Raw genomic sequence first — 9,579 nt, 5'->3', positions numbered from 1 at the left:
CTCGGCTCTAGATTTTTGAATCTTACTCCTGCTCATGACTCCCGAATCCATGAATCTATGGATCAAAATGTTGGCAAGATGGGGGTGGTGGGAGGTGTTACTTTCGGATCAGGTTGATCCCAGTATCAACCCTAAAATTTTGAATTTAGCTCCTGCCCATGATCCATGAGATTCGGGTTCGAATCTGGGTTTAATACTTAATAGAGATATGATTTTATCTCCTATAAATTCTGCCTCGTTGGGTGATTCCTCGAGTGTCGAATTAAGAGATGAATCTATCCCTCATCAACCGTTGATTGCTATATAATTTTCAAATGATAGAGAGCTGTTACATTTGGAATCTTCACTCTCTCCTTCTGATACTGTCTCAATTCAAAATTTGGAGATAACTCATCCAGACCTAGAATCCAGAGTAACTCATCATATAGATTTCAACATCAATATCGGTATCTCGTGTGATTTACCTAACATGCGAGAAATGTGTCGAGATCTAATTATAAAAAACGATGATTCTATGTGTAATACTGAGATTCTCCAAGAGGAGAATTCTGATGGAATGAGAGATTTCGATTCAGAATATGAGTTAGATGGAGATGATGAACAAATTGAAGAAATCAGAATAGAGGCTGAGGAGGAATCAATTGAGGTAAATCTTTTCAATCCTCTTTAGTTGCACATTCTTTTGATGTACCATAAAATAATGTGTTAAAACATTAGGTGTTTGGGTAGGATGAGAAAGTAATTGCAGTTAAAAACGCAATTGGAAAAAACAATGTCATATTTGTTCCATCCAAGAGACCAAAAGATCAGCTATGAATGATTCCTTAATAAGAGCTTTATGGGGTAGTAATGTCTGCAATTATATTCATCTCCCCTCCGAAGGATATTCTGGGGGTATTATTGTTATGTGGAAAGATGGTATAGTTCATATGGAAGATTACCTAGTGGGAGCTTTCTCTCTTTCAATCAAGTTCAGAAATATCTCTGACAATTTTGAATGGATCTTCACCTCAGTTTATAGTACTTCTGATTATGATGACTACTCTCAATATTGGCAGAAATTGAGTGATATTAAAATTCTCTTTAATAAACCTTGGGTTTTGGGTGGAGATTTTAATGCCACACTTTCTCAATCTGACAGGAATTGCTCTGGTGGTTGCATTGTAAGTAGAAACTGTTTTACAAGTTTTGTTAGCATACATGAATTGATTGATTTACCCTTATCTGGTGGTAATTGCACTTGGACCAATTTAGAACACCCACCGATTCTGGTAAGACTTGAAAGATTTATTGTATCTGATGATTGGTTCTCTCATTTCCCTTCACCATTACAATCAAGAATGAAAAGACCAGTCTCAGAACACACTCCTATTCTTTTTTCCTGTAACTCTAATTTGAAGTTTAAAGCTCCATTCAGATTGGATAATTATCTCTTATTACATCCCTCTTTTATTCCCAACTCAAATATTTGGTGGCAGAATTTAACTTTCTTTGGAAAGCCTGGTTACATATTTTCTAAGAAGTTACAATCACTAAAATTCTTCATTAAGCAGTGGAAGAAATCAATGGGAAATATGAAATTACATGTTGACCAATTGGAAGAATTGATAAATTCTTGGGATATTAATGAAGAAGATGTTTTACTTTCTAGTTCCGATTATGATGACAGAAATGAAGATAAAGATAAACATGCTTCTTTATCTAAGAATATTGCAAGAAAATGGGGTCAGAGAGTAAAAGAGAGATGGGCCAAAGATGCTGAGAAGAACTCCAGATATCTGCATCAACTTGCTTCATACAAATACAACTGCAGCAACATTAATTGCTTAATTGTTGATGGTGTTTTATGTTATAACAAAGTGAAGATAGCTGATGAATCAACAAACTTCTATACTTCTTGTTCAAAGAAGATTTTTCTGTAAGGCCAAGGTTTTATAACATTGATTTGACTTCTTTATCTACTCAGGATAGTATCAGTCTTGAAAAACCTTTTTCTAAGGAAGAGGTAAAAAATATCATTTGACATTTTGGCTTGAACAAGGCTCCAGGGCCAGGTGGGTTCACAATGGAATTCTTTAAGGATGCTTGGGAGATAATAAAGACTGACGATGTTGTTAATTAAGGTGTTTGAAGCTAGAGGAGCATTAGACTGGAGAGTAAACTGCACTAATCTTAAGTTGATCCCTAAAATTAATAGTGCAGTCTCACTAAATAATTTTAGACCCATCAGTTTGATTGGAGGATCCTACAAGATAGTCTCAAAGCTATTAGCTGAAAGATTAAAAGTTGTACTTCCTTCACTCATCACAAATTTCCGAGGGGCCTTCATTCATGATAGACAAATCAGTGATGGAATCTTAATTGCTGCTGAACTTATTGACTCTAGAATGAGAGAAAATAAGTCTGGATGGTGTGCAAAGCAGACTTTGAAAAATAATTTGATAATATCAATTGGAATTGTGTGGATATTGTGATGCAAAGATTTGGTTTTGGTAATGTCTGGAGATGATAGGTAAAAAGGTGTACCACTCAAGCTAGATTATCAGTTCTTATTAATGGAGAAGCTACAAAGATGTTTAGAAATCAGAAGGGTATTAGACAAGGTGACCCCTTTTATCCATTCATTTTTATTATGGTAGATGAAATCTTACCTAAAATGATTGGTAAAGCTGCTGCTGATGGACTTCTCTCTGGTTTTCAAGTAGCTACCATTGGAACTGTTGTAAATCATCTCCAATTTGCAGATGACTTAATAGTCTTTCTTGATGATACTGAAGATCAAATTACTTCCCTGAAGAATATTCTTTTTGCTTTTCAATTGGTAACTGGTTTAAGAGTTAACTTCAGAAAAAGTGCAGTTGTGGGTATTGGAGATGAAAATAATGCTGCTCATTGTGCTTCTGTGTTTGATTGTCAGCTTACTGAATTTCCAATAAATTATCTTGGTATTCCTATAAGCAGTAAGTCTAAAAACAAAACAGTGTGGGTGTATTGGTTGCAAGAGTTCAGCAAAAACTAAGTACTTGGAGGAGGAGATATCTTTCTAAAGGTCAAAGACTGTTATTGATCAACAGTGTTTTGACAAGCATGCTTATCTACTACTTACCAATGTTTCAGATGCCAATGTCTATTGTTAAGATTTTGGAAAAGATTATGAGAAGATTGTTGTTGGGATCTTCAGATAATTCTAAGAAGATAAGCTGGGTGGCACAATCAAAAGCTAATATCTCTAAATCTAATGGAGGTATTGGCATTAAGAAGTTAAAGCTGGTGAACAAAGCCTTACACTATAAGTGGATTTGGAGATATGGCAAAGAGAAAGATGCCCTGTGGAGACAACTAGCTGGGAGAAATTTGGAGATAATTAATTTTTTTTCCCAATATAAACTCTAAAGCAGTTAAGCATAGTTTATGCGCTGGGATTTTAAAAGCAAGAGATTATGTGAAAGAAAACACTTCTCTTATTATTCAGAATAGCAAAAGTATCCTCTTATGGATGGATAAATGGATTGGAGGAGGTATTCATAAAGATAACTTTCCTGCCATTTTTAATATATCAAAAAATAGAATGGCTACTACCAATGATTGATAGGCACATTTTTGTGTCTTATATTTATCTCAATCTGTATATTGTTAGTGCCCATTGTTGTACTTATTTGGTTTTTAATCTCTTTGTAGGTGTTTTTAGAAGAATAAGGTTTTGCGGCAAAATTGGCTAAAAATATGACATTTGGACCTCTGTAGATAGCATACCGGAAGCTCCCCAGAAGTGTACCGGAAGTACCCCAAAAATAGCTCGGAGGAACCACGAAAAATTGCGGAAAACATCCCAGAAGAATTGCTAAAGGCACTCCTAAGTTGGATAAGGGGCACCCCATTTCAAGGCGTGTGCTAAAGGGACACCATAACTGGATTAGGGGGAGGTCGGTTTCCTTCTCAAAATTCAAAACAGAAACTGGCGGGAAAAATGGCAGCAGCGAAGAACAGTTTTGAAAGTGGAATTTGAGCGAGTTTTGAGGAGATTCAATGGATGTATTTGGTACGTATGGACTCTAGAAGACATAACAGGCCTGTTGCAAGCAATTAGACCCAACCAATTGGGCTGGATAAGCCGAAAGAATAGATCAAACTCCAGGCAGAGAGACGTGTCCTGCTGTTCACTGTCGAATATTTTGTGGAGATTTTGGAAGACTTTTACGCTGGATAATCATGTATTTGGTCCTTTTCAAGTCATAGGAAGATTTTGGTGGCTATTTTATAGCTAACAGACGCGTACAAAGCAACATAAAAGAGATTTCTCTCTCAACTGCACGTGAAGAAAAAGGGAGATAAACTCGGATTTAATCGAGTTATTTGGACCCTGTTGTGTATATAAAGGCTGTTGAGAAGTGTTAAAGGGTTTTATCAAGAGTTCGGGGTCGAGCCAGAGCCAAGGGGAGCGAAGAACAAGGAGTAGCAGCAATGTTCACCTGCTGCTGCTGCTGCCATTAAAGAGCTTCAAGAACACGAAGAACAGACTCACCAGGACAGTCTTATTTTCAGCAGCGTCAGCAGCAGAGAAGCGTCGTTCTTCAACAGTTCCAGCGCAGTGAATAAGTGTCGCAGTTTAGCTGCAGTTTTGTGGTATCGTTTCTTTCTGGACGTGTTTTGTGAGTCTCAGAACCACTGTTTTATAACTTTTGACTCTTTTAATCATACTTTGAGCATCAAATATATATTTTGAAAACATGATTATTATGATTAACTAAACCCCAACACTGGGATGATGGAGGAAGCCGTTCTTTACGCATATGATAATTATATTAATTCTTTTTTTTTTTGACTACTTGCACTTTTTATTAATTGATTTATGATTTTTCTTAATTGGTTGTGATATCGTATGATGATGTATGCTTGGTCGTAGTGCTTTTGATGCGTCATGCTAGTGATATACAATAAATATTCTAAAAATCTACCTTGGCAAGAATGAGAGTCCTTATGATTTGAGCTATAATTGTTTCGAATAAATATATGAATTGTGTGAATGATTAATGGTGGAATCCTGAGTCCTAGTGTCTGTTGATCCTGTGACAAATGTTTGTATATATTTTTATGTTTTTAAATCTTTACAAGTCCGAGCAACGAACTCTTATTTATCACTTTTGAAAAACTACAACAAAATGGCGCCGCCGACGCGGACTTGTATATAGATTTATTTTTTACTTTTTTTAGGTTTATTTTTTTTATTATTTGTTCCTTTTTACTTTGTCTTTTTTTCTTTGATTTACAGGTTCGAAGTGGAGCACTAAGGACTTGGAGAGGAAAAAGCTTAAAGCGAAAAGCGAAAAGAGAAGAAAAAAGGATAATTTTAGGATTTAATTTTTAATTTTTAATTTTTTTTAGAGTGTGTGAGGAAAACTGTAATTTTTTTATTTATTTTGGACTTTGGACTTTAAACAATTGGACTTTATTTCTTTTTTTAACCCTACGGAAGGGTATTATTAAACAAAAAAAATTATATAAACTGTGTGCAGGGAAGGACGACGATTACTATATCGTCTCGGCCCCTCGGGTTCGTACATGACATAAGAGTCGTGTCCCGAGTCGACTTCAACGGTTCATCCCCCGTCTGGTACGGGAGGTAAGTCCATCGAAACACTCGTGAATCTCCTGTCAGCGGGTTTACTGTATTCCTTAAGGTGATTAATTGATTGAGGACGAATTTGGACTGTTTTTAAATTCCTAGTAAAGGGCAAGGCCTGGCCAATACAAGATAAGGGTTTGGATTTCATCACCGCTCCCTTCTTGCCCGCCTTAGGAAAACGAAACCTAACGCGAACCTAAGCCTAAAATTTGGACTAGAAAGAGACCTATAGGGTATCGAGCTTAACAGGACAATCATTCGAAAAATATTGGTTACTCTTTTAAGCACACCTCGAAGTTCTTGACGGTTTCTGCGAGTTGAATGCGTGACTGCGCCGCATTGGATCGGTGAGGCCTTGGGTATCAAAGCTCCACTGAGCTTTCCTCGCCTCAATTCAACTTACTTTGACTCGGATTGATTCCAGAGGGGTTTGCTTAAATTGTAATGAATTCCCTTTCGAAAGATAGAAGCTGGTCTAGAAACAATCTAAGTGGAGCCATCATGCTTTTTGTTTGCTAGATTTTATAGGTTTGATTTGGTCGAGTCAGCCTTGTTTGTGATTGTGTAGAATTCCCTTGCAATTAAGAATGTCGAGCTGGTATGATAGAAGCCAATACAATGAATATCGACCTGAATTTGAATATGGACATCATCAGTTTTATTACCATGGTGGGAATAGTGGTTGGGAACGCTAAACTTTTCAAGGTTATGGTTCATACCATGGTGAGCCCAATCACTATCCACACAACCATCAGTCATACGAGAAAAATTCTGCTAAATCCTCTTTACTTGAGTCGACACGTAAGTTAGCTGAGACAACACGTAAGTTCGCTGAAATGAATAACTTAGTTATGGACGAAAATAATGCAATGAGTGAACTTTCTTTACCTGATTTCCTAGATTACGTCAGGAATTCATGTGAGTCGGCCCAAAATCTTTTGTTAGAGACCCAGAATAGAACTTCTCTAAAAGATCTAAATTTCCAAAATAGTGTTTCCAATTTTACCCTTGATGTAAATAGTGAATATTTTCCTAATCTAGAGGACGAGGTTAGAATAAAAGACACTACTTATTTAGATAAGGTTCAATCATCTTCGTACTATGATGATGAGGATAGCAGTAATGAAGAATCTGAAATATGTAGGCATAGTGATCAGGAGTCTAGTAATCCAATTGAGTTGTATAGTGATTATATTATTTCTAGTTCAAATCCAAATAATTTTTATGATTATTCACCTATTCAAAAGGACAAGGATTTGATTAGGGATACCACCGTTTTAGACGATGTAGTTTTTCCTTTTGATTACGAAGCCGATAGTGGTTTAGAGGAACTGGTTCATTTCGAAAATACTGTTTTAGAGTCTAGCGACTTAGAAACAATAGTCTTGGAAGAAGAAGATAGACCCGTAGAGATGAGTAAAGATGCATCACCTGAGTATAACCTAGAAGAAGCAATTGACCATTTTCATGATTCTGATGATCTAGAAATTAGGGAAATTGTAGCTAGTCTATCTAGAGACACCCAAAACTCCAAGTTTGGGGGTGATTATCATTCTCCATGTGATTGAACTCTTAGAAAGGTACCTCACTTGGGTCTTGACATATCTGCCTCAACCATTTACAAGATTATCTTCATACACGTTTTCCTGAACCTAGTGATGTCCATAACGAAGTTTAGTTATTAGAAACCCATCCTCTGGTTGATGTGGTTTGCCCAGGCTATGATACCCAGATTGACTTTGTTTTCCCACCAAATAGTTTTCTTCCAATTGTGGGAACGTATAAATTTCAAATGTGTCACTTATTAAGTTCTGAGACTAAGCCTAAGTACTTTAGGAAATTAGAATCGACACATTTGCTTCAGAATGACCACTACTCTGACTGTGGTCAACTATGTAAGTCATACCTAATTGACTTAGAGGATCCTAAATTGTTTAGGTTATTTTGTGATTCCAGGTTCTTATCTGAGTTTTTCCAGACTCTAGGACCTAATAATTTGGATCCTACCTATGAGGAAATGCATCCGAGGAAAATATTCTATTTAGACCCCTTCATAGAACCTGAACCTGAACCGCAATTAGCGATAGTTATCCAGAAACTAGGTAAGGGCATGCTAGTCTTGTACATTTTCTTGGTTCACTGCAGTTTCCTTTTGTCAGCTCTTTTTGGTTTTAAAGACCCACAGTTATTCCGGCTACTGTTATACGGTTCGAGTTGACTAAACCTTTTCTATGTCTGGATGAAGACTTTAAACTTAGCACTTCTTGGGAGGTAACCCAATCTCATGCAACACGGTAATATATTTCCTTATCTCTTTTGCTTCAAATGGTAACAGTTTCTCCTTGTTCATGCTTTTAATTTCATCTTTAGAACATTGAGGACAATGTTAGATTTAAGTTTGGGGGTATAAGAGAAACTTTTTAGTTGCAGTATGAATAAATAAACTCCAGATCCTAGAAATTTATGCGTATTTAGGATGGCACTAACCAATCTAAGTGGATGGAAGCATTTTGGTTGTAGGAGTTGAGGAACCAATCTGAATAGATAGAAACATCTAAAGAGTCTATTCATAAAAGCACAAAGCTCAGGTGTTAGAAATAACATGATAGTTTCACCATATCTCGTTGAGTCCTTTTCACTTCTATTTTTATTTTATTTTATTTTGTTTTTAAACCATGTATCTCTAAGTGATAGGTGGGGACCACGATTCAAGTTGTTACCAATGCTAGGGTGAATTAGAGTGATTGAGATACCATGAAAAAAAAGAGAAGTTGAAAAATGATGAAGAAAAAAAAAAGAGAAAAAGTAAGGTTATGAAAAAAAAAAGTAAGGTTAAGAAAAAAAAAAAAAATTTGAGACCACACCATTCGACCAAAAGGATAATTCAATAAAGTCGACCACTGGTACCCTTGTATATGCCAGTTGTGTTGACCTAGAGTTAGGTTATCGACCACTGGTTCCCTTGTATATGTCAGTGTGTTGATATTAGTCAGACTAGTATCTCAATCCATTAGGATAGGTTCATTTTGGCGGAGGCCTTCAGACAGATATGGGAAACACCGTTCACTTAGTAAACATCAAAACCATATATGTTTTTCTATATCCATCTTCTTGATCTATCCATGTGATTAGTTTTGACTCCGTATATTGATGTCTATAGTGCGACTATCTTAGTAGAGCTCTGTCACTTTATATGAATTTTAGTATGCTTGAGTGCAAACTCGTGTACAACAATTGGAATTTCGCATCAGGGTACTTCTTCCTGTAGTCAATAAGTATGCCAACCAAGGAGATTCTTTAGTGTCTTCCAAGGTTCTGCGTAGATCGCTAGGGTCTTGAGTAAAGATTTTGTGGGTATATCTCTGGTAAGCCCTCCCGAGACTATAACTCGGCCACTAGGGCCACCTAGGGGTTTAAAGGCTTATTGCATACGCTAAATGCAATCGACGATGCCTGCGACAGTGAGTTAGGATTTTATTTTCTATTTCATTTGCTTGAGGACTAGCAAATAATAAGTTTGGGGGTATTTGATAGGAACATTTTTGTGTCTTATATTTATCTCAATTGTGTATATTGTTAGTGCCCATTGTTGTACTTATTTTGGTTTTTAATCTCTTTGTAGGTGTTTTTAGAAGAATAAGGTTTTGCGGCAAAATTGGCTAAAAATATGGCATTTGGACCTATGTAGATAGCATACCGGAAGCTCCCCAGAAGTGTACCGGAAGTGCCCCAAAAATAGCTCGGAGGAACCACGAAAAAGTGCGGAAAACATCCCAGAAGAATTGCTAAAGGCACTCCTAAGTTGGATAAGGGGCACCCCATTTCAAGGCATGTGCTAAAGGGACACCATAACTGGATTAGGGGGGGTCAGTTTCCTTCTCAAAATTCAAAACAGAAACTGGCGGGAAAAATGGCAGCAGCGAAGAACAGTTTTGAAAGTGGAATTTGAGCGAGTT

Source organism: Papaver somniferum, chromosome 10 (genome assembly GCF_003573695.1).
Source record: "Papaver somniferum cultivar HN1 chromosome 10, ASM357369v1, whole genome shotgun sequence".
In the NCBI taxonomy this organism is placed as follows: Eukaryota; Viridiplantae; Streptophyta; class Magnoliopsida; order Ranunculales; family Papaveraceae; genus Papaver; species Papaver somniferum.
This window is presented reverse-complemented; position numbering follows the sequence as displayed.